Consider the following 17,118-nt stretch of genomic DNA (forward strand, 5'->3'; position numbering starts at 1 on the left):
GTTTAATTTTTTAAAGCGGAAATTGTCAATACACATAATTAGAAGTTCAAAACTGAGAAATGAAGCAAACTCTATACTTTTAGTTGATAAAATTTTTTTTATCACTTCCTCATTACAGAATAATTTCATGGCAATTATCTGTATAATTGCATAAGAGCTCTAATTTTTTTTTTGACTAGACAAAAATTTTATTGGTGCTTTATGAGAGATAGGAATCTTTTCATCAACTTAGCAAAAAACAGAAATTATCGTATGGAATTTTAATGCTTTAAAAAACATAAATAAACCTTGAAAAGTGCCAAATTTAGTTCTAGTTACTGGGAAGTAGTTTATTGACATAACAGATCAGAATATATGATCTTTAAAATACTTCAAAATGTTTAATATTTGAACATGTCAGCAAATAAAAAAATAGAAAACCACCATCCATTGACACTTGATACTTTCACATCTGGGGAAACTGTCAGCGATGTAAATTGTTTCCAGAAGCTTCCACAGCTCACCAATGGCAGAGCCAAGGACAGAATCAATCCAATGTGCAATGTATCATATACACTTGTTACTTTTATGCTTTCGTGAATGTGTTAAATAATATGGAAAAAGGTTAAAAATACACATACACACATATATGTATTTAATATTCCTTCCAAATAAAGAACAAATGACAATTGGAAAAACATATTGTTTCGTTCTTTTAAGTGCTAATGGTTTCTTTCTTTGCTTCACAAGGTATTGGCTTTATTGAATTTAAGTTATAAAAATCTGTGGTCCTGTTAAATTTCTTACCAGATCCTAGACATGTATCTTCGTCACCTTTTACTTAACTACTTATTCTATACATTTCCTCCTGTTAACCCTATTACTACTAGACTGAGAAAATTCGTTTTTAGGTCACACGTTCTTAAAAAACAAAAGAGAGCTGGCTCTTGTAATTCTCCCTGCCATCACACTGGATTTACTTTTTATGATGTGTATGTTTCAGGCCCCGAGTTTGTGTTTATTTTTGAATAGATATTCTCTCTCTCTCTCTCTCTCTGTGTGTGTGTGTGTGTGTGTGTGTGTGTTTAATGGCCAAAGAATGACCAACAGAATTAGTCCAAATCCTTCTATTCCAGTCTTAACCATTTTGCTACTGTAGTTCTTATTTTTCCTTCAGAAAATGATGATCTTACTGAGTACTGAATTTTTTGATGTTTCACTTAGGATACATTAAGGTTTTTACTTTCATGGTTGTGGTTAGCTTTAGTGGTAGAAATGCAGTCATTTCCATGAATTCTACAAATGTTTTCATTTGTTTTCTGGTAGTAAACAAAGTCTAAAATATTTCCTGCCTAAAATAATAATAGTTCAGTCCTGGTGTAAAATACCTTGAGAACCTTTTTGAAATTTTAGTCATGAAGGGATTCATACTGAGCTCCAAAATGAGGAATGATGAAATCCTTGTACGAAGTGGTGAATAGAAAGAATTGTCTGCTATTACAAGTTTTAGGGGATCTTTGCTTATGGGTAAATGGTTAGTAGAAAGTTTTTGTTGTAGGATATTAAAATTCCCTGAGATTAGTTGTGTTGGGCATGTAACTGATGCTGTGTCAGGAAATGATTGTCCTGGGGCATACCTTGCTAGTTTTCATTGATTCTTGTAATGAATTATGTTATTTTCAGATAGTGATGTTCTAATAGAATATACAAATGGAACAAATTCCAGAGTACTTTTTCTAAGTTTAATGAATTAATTTTTCCCGATTAAGCACAGGGTTTGAAATTGCTATTTATTTTCCTAATTTGTGCAGTTTACTGAATTCAGTCAGATGAGCAAAATTGTTTATGAATTTATTTGCTGGTGCTTTCCATCTAAATCAGTTCATAAAATTTAACATGAAATGTGCAGGAGGCAAATAATGAAGCTAGCCTTCTTTGTTAGGCAGCTTACATTAATTTTAGGCCTAGAAAAGGAGTTGAACAATTGGTTTGATCACTCACTTTTTCAAAAAATATGCCTGGGGATTTCTCCTACTAGTTTTTTTTTTTTTTTTGTATACTGGATTCTATTTTAAATATGGACCTTTAGCTCAATTGTGTTATGCTACTTCTTTACAAAGATGGAACCAAATATCTTTTCACTATAATTTATTTTACAATTACATGTCATACTTCATATGTATTATGTTGACTTCTTATTATATAGATTCAGTCAGGCTTGGTATATGTTTATATATATTTTAAGATTTACATATATACGTGTTAAGATTTTATTTATTTGAGATAGAGAGCATGAGTAGAGGGGAGGGACAGAGGGAGAGGGTGAAACCAACTCCCCACTGAGCAGGGACCTAGACAGGAGGCTGGATCGCAGGACCCCCGAGATCATGACCTGAGCTGAAGGCATATGCCTTCACTGAGCCACTCAGGTGCCCCTGGGCTTGATATATTTTTATTATACTATTTTAAAAGATTGTATTTGTTGGAGAAAATAAGTTACATTGTTATAAAGGTGGTGTTAAATACAAAGAATTGACTGTTACTTTAAGTTTTAGGAGATCTTTGGCATGGTAAGGATGATATGCCTGGAGTGGGGTTCAAGGTACAAGGAGTAGGTCTGCAAATAAGTGTCTATTAACCTTCATGTCTGTGAGTTTTAATTGAGATTCTTTATCTGACAACAGAGTGGGATGCCCTTGAAGCCATTTAAGTGACTTCTCTTCCTAAAAATATTTTCCATATTAGAACGTGTCGTTAAGGCCTTTTGCCTTTGTATAACCCAATATGCATGTGCTTTATTTATGTACAAGTATAGGAGAGCAATTCCGATTATAGCAGTCATGTTATATTATGAGTCAGGTGGTATAGTATTCCTATCTTGAGCATTTTTGAGAATTTTTTATACTTTAATCCTTATTTCAGGACTTCTGGCTTACTGATTGATTGCTTAATTCTTCTTGCATCTGTCCCTTTCTTATTTATCTTCCTCTTTTTGTAGTCCACTTTTTATTAGGTTAAGTCTAAATCTTTTCACATTCATTCTTTTTTTCCTTTGGTCTCTTTAAAAAACAGTTGCAAAATGCAAGATTAGTCTTCTCTTCACTCCAAAGAACCTATCCATTCATGTCTATCCCAGGCCCTACCTTCTAAGAATGATTCCTTAATCATTAAAGTACTAGTGCATCTTCTTATCTATTCATTTTATTTTATTATTATTTTATTTATTTTTTTAAAGATTTTTATTTTATTTATTCGACAGAGATAGAGACAGCCAGCGAGAGAGGGAACACAAGCAGGGGGAGTGGGAGAGGAAGAAGCAGGCTCATAGCAGAGGAGCCTGATGTGGGGCTCAGTCCCATAACACCAGGATCACGCCCTGAGCCAAAGGCAGACGCCTAACCGCTGTGCCACCCAGGCGCCCCTTATCTATTCATTTTAAACTTATTTTAAGTGTAACGTACTTAGTGCTCTACAGTGAACTATCCTATTCTCTTGATTACCTAACTGATGACTTAATATAGATAAATTTAACATTTGTTGAACATCTGTGTGACAGGCATTTCGATGTACACGTATGCTTTTTAGTAATCTAATTTTTTAAAACTGCATCTTTAGAAAAATGTTTCAGATTATTTTATCTTACTCTGTTAAGTAAGGAAATAATTTTATTTTCTTTCAAAGATGAAGGATTTTCAATAACATAAATTTAATCCAATGTCCAGAGTTAGCTTAGGAAGTGATCTGGTGGCTGGGAGTTCACAGCATATATTGGTCACTGTTCTTTCTATTCACCACCCCATCGTTAAGAGGTTTTAACTAGATCTCTTTGAAAAAAAGGGCAGAAATTGTGCACCTAGGTGGCTCCATCCGTTAAGCATCTGATTCTTGATTTTATCTCAAGTCATGATCCCAGGGTTGTGAGATGGAGCCCCCCATTAGTTCTTATGGTTCTCTCCCTCCCTCCCATCCTCTCTCCCTGTGCGCTACCCACCTACCCCTCTCTCTCTTGAAAAGAAAAATGGGCAGGAAAGCCTAGAATAGGTGATCAGAAGAGATCTGAAGGCTATGAGAGGAATCTGAAATTGGGAAGACTGAGCAGGGCCACGTCTTTTAGGAGTAGGGGGAATATCATTTCTCTATGGCCAAAGCAGTGCACGGAATAGTCGGCATTAGAAAGAGCTGGATTTGAAACAGACTGGACCGCATACTGGGGAGGTTTGGGGACTAGGCAGGAAAAGGTCAAAGTGGGCCTTCTAAGTTTGAATTCTGTGAAGCATCCCTGCTCAGTAGAAACTGATGTGATCAGATTTCTATGTACATTCTGGATACAGCACAGAGAACAGATGAGTGACCAGAGAGTTTCCTTGATGCATTTGGTTGAGTTAGGAGGCTATGACAGTAGTCTGAGAAATAATGGTGGTGGCTGGGACTAGGGTCGTTTTAGAGTGAATGGGCAGAAATTGCTGGAATCAAGATATATTTAAGAAATAGAAACACAAAGAATTTGTGCTTGATTTAATGAGAGAGAGGAGGTATAATCTCAAATTTTATGTCTTGTGAAACTGAGTGAATAAGATAGGGGACATTAGAGAAGAATCTTTCTGGTTTATTGCTGAAGGTTGAGTTAGGCAGACGATTACCACACATTTGTTCACCGAGATAATTAAAAAGATTCCACTCATATTCAAAAGCTTTCTGTTCATCTGTGTGTGTGTGTGTGTGTGTGTGTGTGTGTGTTTGTATGTACAGAATCTCTTACCCTAAAACCAACTTGGAAAGACAAGTTACATTCCTCCAACGCCTCCTTAATACTCGAGTTTTAATAGAATTCCAGATAAAGGTATAATTTTTTAAAAATCTTCATATTACAATGCTTTTGCCAAGTCTTACATAGTATTTGTATGATGGATCATGTTGTTTTATGAAATCTTTCCTGTACCACCATTTGATATTATGCAAAGAAAAACACAATTGAAAACAAAAACAAAAATCAAAACCTTGTTCATGGATGAATCATTAGTAGGCAGGAAGATGGTAAGAATATTATCAGGCCTAAGCGCTATTCCTTTAGGATAAAAATTTATAGCCACCTAAAAACAGATTACTTCTGCAGTTTCCTGGAAAGCCTGAACTGTTCTTTTATTGAAAGTGTAGAAAGGTGCTGGAATCAGTGCAGAAAACTTCTTCATCCCAACATGCTTTGGCTTGAACCCTGTTTGCAATAAGTTTGTATGTGATACTTTTGAAAAAGTACAGTGGTTAAATTTTCAGGCAGCAAAGGTTTTATTTTATGGGATTTTGAAGCTTATACTTTACTTAAATGCTGGGATACTTGATTCACTAGTGCCTGCTAAGGTGGAATGTAGCTAGTATTGCCAAGATAATCCTAGTGTTGGCATTGGAAAATTCTTATTTGGAAATGACTGGACTGGTTAAAGTCACCTGCATGTTTCTTTTAAGTACTCTGAGATTGTACCCATTCCTAGATTTTTTGAGAGAGAAGTATGGATTTCAATTTTTTAATGTAATGTGTTTATGGTAATGACTGAGTTCTGGTTTTTTGCCCAACCAGTGAGAACTAACTGTGATCCTGTGTGTTTTGCTCTTCCCATTTCTAAGAAATGGAACTCCCACTACATTTATAATCCTCAGACCCTCTTTTCCCCCTGCAAATGTGGCCTGCTAATGCTTATTATTAGTATAATTATGTTAATGTTGGTAATAACAGACACTTAACTGAGTGCTTGAAATAATGAATCACTATTCTTTCCTTTTAATATAAATGATCCCATTTAATCCTTAGAGCAGTCCTGAGAATTGAATATCATAGATGCCATTATCCTTGTGCTCATTTTACTTTACCAAATGGTGTTTTGTTTTTAGGGATGTCAATACTTGCCCCCCTTGAGTAATAGAAACCTGGATTGTTGAAGAATAAAAGGATCTGAAAAACCACTCAGTAGGATGCTCTTATTTTATAAGAAATAATTCAGGTCATTTTCTCTGCCTGGATTGAGATAATTTTTTTTTTTTTTTTATATTAGGGGTTGGCAAATTTTTCTTATACAGAGCTAGGTAGTAAGAGTTTTAAGCTTTTTGGGCCAATACGGTCTTTGTTACAACTACTGGACTCTGCCATTCTAGTGCAAAAGTAGCCACGGACAAGATGTAAAGGAAAGGGTGTGGCTGTGTTCCAGTAAACCTTCATTTACCAGAAAAAGGCAGGAGGCTGGATTGGACACGTGGGCTGTAGTTTCCTAGACTTTGGTTTAGATTTTCAATCCTCAGTGACCAATTTGCCACTGTTACTTGGTACCTTTGCCTAAAATACCTGTTAGGTGTTTCTCGAGTAGGCATATACTCTCGGGGTCATCAAGTCTCCTGATTTAAAGTATCACTCATGTGCCAATTCATACTTTCTGTCTCCAATCTTCATCATTCTTCTCAGTTTTGAGAAGAATGTTCAAGTCCATAATGTTAAAAAAAAAAAATTGGAATGTGTCGTCCCCTCTCCAAGAGCTGTGTCTTTCCCAGCAGTCTCTTCTGTTTCAGTCTGACCTCATCATTGCTACTATGACAGAGTTTGCTAATCGCTAATGGGGAGGTACTGTATTTATTAAAACCTTCTAGAGGCTCCTCATCCCCTGCTGGACAAAGCTCAGTCAGATCATAAAGCCGTGGCCTGGCCTGGTTCTTGCTTACTTTTATCACCCTACTTCTCATTGCCTCGCAGTGCAGTTGGCCCTCTGCTAACGAACTCCTGTAGCATGCGTATTGAGTTTGGTGAGTTTTTTGACCTGAGACACCATTTTTTCTAGTGTTTCTCTTGCCTGACTCTTACGATCCTTAGAATTTGAATGATCATATTTCTTTTTGGAATCCTTCCTTAATACCCTGTGCTCAGGGTCTTTTCCCGTTTCCCAATGAGCATGTGTAGGCATTCAGAAATGTTTATTGACTTGAACTTGCCTTGGCATTTCTAGTCATGATGTCTCCTGTTCCATCCGGTTGCAGTGTTGCCTACCACAGGTAGATGCTCTGTGGTGACTTGTAGAAATGAGGGTGGCTAGGTATGCATATCAAGGAATAGCTGTGTTCTCTTAAGGAGCATAATACTACATCTATCTGAGTTTTAAGGATATTATTTACTATGTATAAATTTAAACTATCAATTTTACTATCTTGGTTTATGTTATCCTTCTCTTTAGTATAGTTCAGTTTTTTTTCCATGTTGCCTTTTTTGAAAAAGAAATTTTATTTCCATTCAGCAATTCTAATTGTTTAATTTACATATACATGTTTTTAGATTTTGTGATTCCTATCTTTATGCTTCATGTTAGGAAGCACATCTCATTGTGTTTATAAAAGGCTGATTATATCTCAAGTTATTTTCTATATTTACCCTAAAAAGTAGCCTTAAACTTTGAAGTGTTTCTCATTCCTAAGAAGAAATCTATTTTTCTCTTAAAAATTGAACTTGGGGGTAATTTTCCAACATTTTGGGCGGAGGCTTACCTTTTATATTTATTTCAAAATAACTTCTAAGTGGCTTACTACTATATTAAGCAAATTGTAAAATATGTATTTATGAGCATTAATTTGATCTTTTAGTTCACGTTAACAGCATTTACTTGTAAATTTAATAAGAAATATTAGGTTATTTGAAGACAAAAGTTTGAAAGCAAGGGTTATGGATTATAGTTGGCGATTTCTTTTCTTAGTCTGTTCCTGCCTTTTATTTGGATTGTGCAATACACTGATTGACCTGCTAGATAATTATAATATTAACAGATGAAGAAGGTTTTTTCTTAGAATCTATCTTCTTCAGTTAATCCAGAAGCCTGAAAGTTAGAAGGTTGTGCACTTGTCATAAATATAAAATTGAAGAAAAAGTTACCTTCAAACCTATAATAAATGTTAAGATTGCAGTATATCAATAGAATGTGATATTTCTTTCATTCATCTGTGTTTCTCAGTTTATTCTTATTCTGCGATGAAAGCATGTGCCAAGCAGATGTTTCTTAGCTCTGGCTGGCCATTCAGTTGAGCTCAGCACACATATGCTGTGAGGGTGTACTTCCTTGTACCATTCTATGTATGCAGACTTGCACAGGCCTGGATTTTAAAAAATATACAGTATGTCTTTCATTTTAGGCATTGTAGTTTTTATTTCTAGAAGTTTGGTTTTTTTTCCTTTTCGTATCTTCTATTTCCCTAGTTAACTTCGGAATAAATGATAAACAGTTATGGTACCCGTTTTAATATCCTTGTCTGCTAATTGCCACATTGAGTTCTGAGTTAATTTCAAGTGATATATCCATCTCCTTTTTATGGGTATGTTCCTGGTGCTTTATAAGCCTGAAAGTGTGTGTGTGTGTGTGTGTGTTTAAAGTGTGCTATGCAGGTTTTTAATTTTCATCTAACTTGGAAAATTTTCCAGCTATATTGTTTTTTGTGCTTTACACTTAACTGGATACTTCAATTATCTGTATGTTAGATTGTTTGAAGTTGATCCATATCTCACTAATTATCTGTTTATTTTTCCCTTTTTTTCCTTTGAGTCTTTTTTTCTCTTTCACTTTAGTTGCTATTGCTACATTTTTAAATTCACTAATTTTCTGCAATATCTTATCTGTTAATCCCCTCCAGTGTATTTTTTTTTTAAATATCAGATGATGATAGTTTCATCTTTATAAGTTAGTGTAGGATTCTTTTACATCTTCTTTTTTTCTAGTGAACACATTCATTCTTTCCTAGAGCTTTGTGAACACGTGGAACACAGCTGTCAAATTGTTTTAATGTCCTTTTTCGTTCTAACAAATGTGTCACTGCTGAGTTGGTTTCGATTGATTTTTCTCCTTAGGGGTCATATTTTTCTGCTTTTTTGGACATTTGATATATTTTGATTAGCTGTTAGACTTTGTGAGTTTAACCTTATTGGGTGCTGGATATTTTTTTTTTTTATTACTATGAGTATTTTTGAACTTTATTCCTGGGACATAGTTAATTGAAAATAGTTTGATCCTTTTAGGTCTTGTTTCTAGGATTTTTAGGTCAAACTAATTAGTATGTTTAATGTAGGTCTAATCATTCTTCACAACTGAGGCAAGAACCTTTTTAATATTTTACCTGATGCCCTGTAAACTATGAAGGCTGATGACTTCCACCATTATTCCTGACCTTGGGTGTGCGTCAGGCACAGTTCTATCTAATCCCTCCAGTGAATTTTTCCCCGCCTCAGCTTGTTTGTATTCTCAAATGCATGTACTGATCAGTACTCTGCTGAATATGGGAGAGAGTTAGTCTGATAATCATCAGCCTTCTCATTCCTTGCACCTCTCTCTTCTCTGGAACTTTGCCTTGTGAGCTCTACCCACCTTTGTCTCCCTAGGCTCTGAAACCCACATAGCCACCTCTCCCTTCAGTGTGCCATAGGCTGGAAACTGTTTTAAGAAAGTAAGTTGGTGCAGACATAGGGTTTGTCTCATTTGTTCTCCTCTCAGAACTGTCCCTTGTTGCCAGGTGTGTCATATCTTAAAAATCTTTGTTTTGTTTAGTTTGTGTACTTAGCTTATTTGTTTGAAGTGGAAAGATAAGTTTGGTCCCTATTACTCCTACTTAGGCAGAAATAGAAGCTGGACCCATCTCAGTTTCAGTTTTATTTTTTTACGTTCATATTGATCCATATCTTCAGAAATATATGTAAATAAGAGAAGGCTCACTTTTAGGTCAGACTCTGTAATAATTTTTTATATTCCAGATAGAATTTTTCCAGTACTTTTACAAGTAGGATTTTAACGAGTAACTTAACATGTAGTCAGGAAAGAAAATCCTTTTTATAACACAGGCATATAAGTTAATGACCAAAAAAAATAATGTGATATGTGATGAGCATGAGATTATACAAGCTTCATTTGTTCTAGACAAGTACAGCCCATTAGCACTTTCTGCAATGATGAAACGTTTGATTGCTATACTCAAGTCTACGGTAGCCACTAGCTACCTGTTGCTAGGAGCACTTGAAGTATACCTACTGCATTTTCAGTTTTATTTAAATTTAATAATTCTGAATTTCAGTGTAAATAGTCACATACGGCTAGTGGCTACTTTAGTAGACCAGCCTTTATATTGGATCAGTTCTATTTTTTTTTTAAGATTTATTTATTTGTTCTTGGAAGAGGGTAGGGTGCAGAGGGAGAGGGAGAAAGAGTCTTAAGTAGACCCCCCCCCCCCACACACATACTGAGCCCAGAGCCCGATTTGGGATTTGATCCTATGACTCTAAGATCATGACCTGAGCTGAAACCATGAGTCCGATGCTTAACCAGCTGAGCCATCCAGGTGCCCCAGGTCAGTTCTCTTACATGATGTAACTTCATGAAAAAAAAAAAATGTTCTCAGAAATAAAAAGTTTAGTTAGCACTTTATTTTAATCAAAAATAGTCCAAAGCAAAGCACCATTGATCTTCTAATTTGTTATTGGAAGCACTGTAATTAGAATTTCTGGGAATTATATTTTCCTCTGAGGCTAATGTTTTTAAATTTCCTTAAATTAGCACAGTTTTTCTGTATCTTTTATATAATTATGTAAGTTTAACATTATCAAATCATTCAAAAGCAATATTGATAAGATCTTAATTTGCTGTGTTTCTGTTGCTTTTGGTTATTACAGTATGAATTTCCTGGAATCAAAGAGAGCTGAGGTTATTGAATGCTCCCAAATGACCATTCCTGAAATTGTTAAAAAAATGTTAATTACTGAGATTGTTAAAATATTTTCGCCATACTTAAAAAAAGGCATAGGATAAATCTGTGGAGGCTATGCTAATATGGTTTACGTACATCATATACCTGAGTTTTGATCTCCTTGATCATGTTTTTGAATACTTTTTGTTTTTGCTATATAGTATTCAAAACATTTCCTCTTCTGAAAAGGTTTTTTATTGTTCTGCCTTTTGAAACATATTAAAAATGTCAAGAATCACTTTAAAAAGTAGGTATATAAAAGTAGAATAAATTGTTATAGTTTAAATGGACTTCGTAGCACTTAGGATGAGGTACCTTTATTCGTGAACTCCAAAAATACTCATTATTTATTTTTTAAACATAACATGTAATGCTTATCTAGATCATCTGCAGACAACCTTGACAATAATTGCAGATTGTTGGTTAATGTGTAATAGACTTATGTAAATAAAATTTTGACAAGTCATTAAAATATATAAAGAGGATTATACTAAACTTAAGAACTACATAATACTAGTCCAGCAAGTCAGTGCTTCATATTAATCATTGGGCTTGCTGTTACCTTTTGATTCTAAAATTTGTTATAGATGGTACAGATGTTAACTGTAGAGGTGTATAATGCTTCAGGTAATTGTCCCATAATACAACAGGGGCAGATTTCTGTTCTTATAGGAGAAATATCTTGTGAAATCTGAAAAAAAAAATCATTTTTAAACATGTTTGCAAGCTAGTTAGGTTTTCCTACTACCTGTTTAAAAATGTGAAGTTCTGGTTTCATTATTTCTTTGATCTTTTACATAAGGATCTGAAACAAAATGGGTGTACAAGTATAACATTTGTGTTGATACTATAAAACTTAATTACTTTTTAATTCTTTGAATCAATAAAAAAGTTTGAATCTTTTGTATGGCTAATATTTTAATGCGAAATACTATTTATTTGCTACTTTGGTTAAACACCCTCATTTCTCAACCTAATAGTTTTGCTGGTATTTTAAGATTTATAGATGAGTTGTTAAACATTTGCTCTGAATTTTTATGATAGCTTACAACTTTTATTTAGCTTCTAGTTATCAGAATTATGCATTGAATTGCTTGATGGTATTGATTTAAACTTGTTCCAAAATAGGGCTCCTGGGTGGCTCTGTTGGTTAAGCATCTGCCCTTTTGGCTCAGGTCATGATCTCAGGGTCCTGGGATTGAGTCCTAAGTCCCCTGTTCAGTCAGGCTCCCTGCTCAGCAGGGGGTCTGCTTCTCCTTCTGCCCCTCCCCCCCAACTCATGTTCACTCACTCTCTTTCTCTCAAATAAATAAATCTTAAAAAAATAAACTTGTTCCAAAATGAAATGATTCAACATTAAAAGTTTGTTCCTTTTTCTTTTTAAAAGAACAATTAAAAAATGAAAGTACAGTTCATTCATTTTCTTTAATAGAATCCACGTAATTCATGAATATTTGAGGTGAGGTGACAGTTTCTCTGAAGTTATTTTTTAGTCCCTAAAATAAACTCTTAGTTTGATCTGCTTAATATTGATCAGTTTCATCTTTTGTTAGATCTCCCTGTATTTCTTTTGAAAAATGGTGCTGTGAGATGCTGGGCTTGATTGACACAATTTACTTTTCTGTACAGATACAGATAATTTTGCAGTATCTGTTGTGTAGATTCAGAGAGTCTCTGGTCTATCTACCAATTCTTTCTGACTTATTTGATAATTAGCATAACTTTGATTTTGACCATCCTTCCTTCCACTTTGGTGGGCATTAAGCAGTACATATTTGGATATATACTGAAGCTTCAAAAATTGACTTCTTATTCAATTAACAAAGACTCTGTTTCCTCTCCTACCACAATTCCTGACTCCCTTCTCAGGCCTGTTAACTTGGGTTCTGGAATGAGGCTGAAGTGTTAAATGTGGGGATATGGAACATTCCTGAGGTTTTAAAGAATATTGTACTTGATATTAATTGTTGTCCTTTAGTTAATGTACCTGTCCTCAGAGACAAATGAAAAATTACAAATTAAAGTATAAAAAATTAATTGCAATTCATCTGGGGCCAGGGATATATTAAATGGTTACTAGACAAATATAAAGCATGTGTAGAACTGAATGTAGAAGACATGAGGCACAGAGGAGCATTTTCCAGACTCTGAGTGCCAGAAACCTTGCCCACCCACAAAGCCATGAAACTACCCATATGTTAAATGTTTAAGCAGTTTACTAGTTTATAGGAGTCAATTTGCTATGTTAAAAAAAAAAAAAAGAAAGAAATGAGAACTCCTTTTTTGGGGGGGAAGGGTAGGAAGATATTTTTACCTTTCTTATGTATGCATGAAAAAAAAAACTGAGAAATGGCATCCTAAGGGAGAAATACTATAACTGTACTTTATAAGCAATAAATGAGTGAACAGTTCAAAAAGAGATCAAAGAATATCTACTTGATGTGGCTATAAGCAAATCTGCAGAACTCAACTTAGATGAAATGTTTTGCTACATTTTTTTGGATGCAAGACTATCCATCCTGTAAGTTTGTTTTATTAAGACAAAAACATTTACATTTCTCTTGAGCTATCATCATTTTGTAACCCTCTCCTGTAGTTGTATAAACCTGCCCTGTCTTTAAAATTAAAATTGATTGCTTTATTGTACCACTGGAATTTTTCCTGGAACTCATAAGTAACTGGCGTATTTTAGAAGTTCAAAATTAGTAGCACAATGTGAAGTACATGCTTAAGTTCCATGGTATTGGTATTAGTAAATACATCTTCTGGAGATTTTCTTCTGTTAATCATGTCATCAGACCCATCTGGTGAAAGAATTTTGAGATGCATCTGACTTCTTCATGATTGAATTTTGTTAACCTGCTAATACATTTCCTAAGGTCAATATCTGTTTCTTTAAAAGTTGATTATGTCAACTAGTACAATGTTGAGCACGTTCTTATGTTTTAGTACATTTCTTAAAGTTTCCTTATAATTTAAGTACTGGTTACTTAATGGGTAACATAGGTTGATGGTTTGATGGGATAACATGGGCAATTTGTAGATGTGTAAATACCTTGCCTAGAATTCACTTTTATGCACGGTTTCCTTAATTCATGGAATGTGTGGTGAATAGCATTGGCCTACTGATTTCTTTACATGCCATTATCTTTTATCTTTCCAAAGAAATAGGGTGTGTTGTGTCTAATAGATCTTCACCTGGAGTGAAAGTCTTCTAGTCCTTGTTTGACATTTCATGACTTGGTGAGAACCAAGTCATGTGTGCTTTGTTTTTCAAGTCACTGTTTTTGCTACAATACTTGTTTCTGAAAAAAAAAAAAATTAGCTTCTACATGATCGGTAAATAAGGGAGTTAGGTCTGTGTATTTTGAAAGTGGCATCAGTTCATATGCAACTTTTCCTAGATAAGAACAGTCAGAAATACAGGAAGAAAAATTATAACCTTGGAAGGAGAGGAAAAACCCCTCATTTTAGCTGCTGCACTGGAAGCAGAATCTGTTCCAACTCTGTTTTTATATGTTTGATACATTAGTTTTTAAGACAAATGCAGTAACATCTATCTTCATTGATTTGGAAAGTGTGTCTCATAATTCAGTCGAGTATTTTGTCTTATGTATTCAAATCTATGTTCTTAATAAGGTTATTTTATAATTTGTTTTTATTATCCACTATTCGTCTTTATGTGAATTAATAGTTTTTGCTTAAACTAAAATGAACCATATTGCTACAACCTTCATTTTTGGTAGCGTTTGGAAGATACGTCTTGTTCATCCTTTTATTTTGTGCTTTTTGGGAGAGTTTGCTTTATACATTTTAACTAGCATATTGTTAGATTTTTCTTAAAAATCTAATCTGATAAATCTCTTACTTAGGAAACAGTTAAATGTGTTCAATTTATTTGTATTTTATATTTGAGATTCTTTTTACAAGCTTATTGTTACTGCTGTTGTCCAGTTATGTTCTCTACTTTAATTTCTGCCCATAATTTGCTGCATTGATACAAATAATCCTTTCCTCCCTCTGCAAGTTGAAAAACTATACAATAGAGTTGTATATAGCTTTAATTAAATACCATTATTTTTAAATATACATAATTCACTAAGTTAACTCAGTGTAAGATCATTAATTTCTGTCCTTTTTTTTTTTTTTAAACAAAACTGTTTCAGCACACTTTTTCTCTTGAGCCGTCTCATTCCAATATAATTTATTCTTGTGGAGAGTTTTAGTTTTACCACTTTTAAACTCCCAAAGTTATTAACTTTAGGCTCTCTTTTAGGATGATTTTTTAGGAAAATAGAAAAATGAGCACCGGCTCCCAGCTCTGACTTCTAAGAGAGGTTCCCTTGGCAGGTGCACTTCCTCCTGAGCCAAGTTCAATGGCAGCTTTGCAGTGCAGAGCTTCAGTCCCCGATTGTATCCATCATTCCTTCGCCAATTAATACATTACCAGCATTTCCATTCTTTAATTTCTGTGCGTTTTAAATCTGCAAGGAGGCTGTAATTACAAAGTAGAGTGGTTTTATCTTTTCTGCTGCTTGTGCTTTTTTTCCCCCACAAACCCTTTCTGCACCCCCCTTTATTTTACTCTGAGATTTTTCAGAGCTGAAAATTTGTTAGGAAGACTTGTATTGAACAAAAAATGTCTGTTTGCCTAAGTTTCTAGGCTAGCAGTAAGGTTGCCCAGACTGTGCATTGCAAAACTCTAGAACATTCCATTCACATAAAGTATGTTGGACATGGTGGCTCCTGGCATTTCATGGCATCTAAATATTACAGATAATTACACAGGTAAAAGAGTTAAATAGTACTATGAGGCTTGTAACAGCAAACAGCAGTGTTGTTCCTTAGTCCAGATGGTATGGGGCTATATGTAACGACCTGGCCGTATGGGCCCAGGAGAGAGTCTTAGTCTCAGCCAGTTCATTAATTTTAGATTCATAACATGACTGCAATTTCATAAATTGCCTGGAGTTTGGAGAATTAACCTGTTTTTTGTTTTTTTTTTTCTTTTGTTGTTGTTTTTTTTTTTTTTTTAGCAAGCCCACAACCAGCAATTTTGGCTTCAGAAAGATATTTTAAACTCACAAGACTAGAAGAAGCCTGTGGCAGTAGTTTGTGCAATGTCATAAAAGACTACAGGACAGGAGAAAAGGCAGAAATGGACATATCTCTTCAGCTTTTGCCCTTGAGCTTATAATTTCACATCAGTATAGGGCCTGCCTCTTTTCCCCTCCACTTTTCCTCCACCCTCTCAAAGGGGAGGGAAGGCGATCCCAGAAGGTGGTGTGTAAGCCGTCCTTCTAGAAGGCTCAGGCTACAAATAGGAACTAGTATCTTTTTAACAGCTGATAGGTGTTAGCTTCCAGGTTTCAGCTAGGAGAACACCTGGTTACAAGTTAAATTACCCTGAAGGAAAGTCTAATATTTATAGTTCATTCACAATTATTCCAGCCTGGCTGTGGTTCACCAGTCTCAAATTATATTTACTGTAAGCATTGTTGCCTGGTGAAAAATCTGAAATTTCATTTTTATAAGTTTTCAGGGAATCACTGCTAGGGGAGGGTGAGCTCAAGGTCACAGGAGTCACATTGTCTTTTCAGTAGATAATAAAGCCTGAGACCCCTTTCTTTGTGCTTTTTATCTTCCAATATTTCTTTCTTTTTTTTTTTTTTTTTTGCTTTTTTGTCTGTTCCTTTGGTTTCTTAATGGATAGAGCATTTTTAAGGAAAAAAAGTCTTCATTGTCACTTTAGATTTTAAGAGGGGTATTTTATTTATTTTTTATTTATTTATTTTAAAGATTTTATTTATTTATTTGACAGAGAGACAGCCAGCCAGCGAGAGAGGGAACACAAGCAGGGGGAGTGGGAGAGGAAGAAGCAGGCTCATAGCAGAGGAGCCTGATGTGGGGCTCGATCCCATAATGCTGGGATCACGCCCTGAGCCAAAGGCAGACGCTTAACCGCTGTGCCACCCAGGCGCCCCAAGAGGGGTATTTTAGGAGGTAACTATAATGAAAAGGTCCAAGAAATAGTAACTGAATATCTATTGAATTAATATACATACATGTCCTCACATGCTTTTCTTTTAAAATGGATTTTAAGTGCTTTTTCCTGGAAAAGCAAAATGCAATGTGGTAGGTGAAAACTCATTCCCGTTTGTTACAGAAAGAGCATAGATTTTGTTTTGTACTTTCTATAGAGCATATTTTTATATGAATGAACAGAGGAGGGGAAGGGATTAGTATACGAGTTTCAGAGTGGAGTAGGTTTTAAAATGCTTCTAGATAGTAAATACATGTAATTGAACAAATTATAATTCTTGAGAGTTTCTTAAATTTGGTATTGTGAAAGAATACAAAAGTTTGAGTGTTTATTCTGTATGTGCATTTGCA

At 34.7% G+C, this 17,118-nt stretch overlaps 1 protein-coding gene across 4 annotated transcripts in view; it reads left to right on the forward strand.

Annotated features, from left to right (window-relative positions):
* Nucleotides 1-17,118, forward strand: part of CRPPA (CDP-L-ribitol pyrophosphorylase A) — a 304,902-nt gene that overhangs the window by 170,356 nt on the left and 117,428 nt on the right. The window lies entirely within an intron of this gene.

The sequence above is a fragment of the Ursus americanus genome, chromosome 3 (genome assembly GCF_024610735.1).
Source record: "Ursus americanus isolate L20-20 chromosome 3, mUrsAme1.1.p, whole genome shotgun sequence".
Classification (NCBI taxonomy): domain Eukaryota; kingdom Metazoa; phylum Chordata; class Mammalia; order Carnivora; family Ursidae; genus Ursus; species Ursus americanus.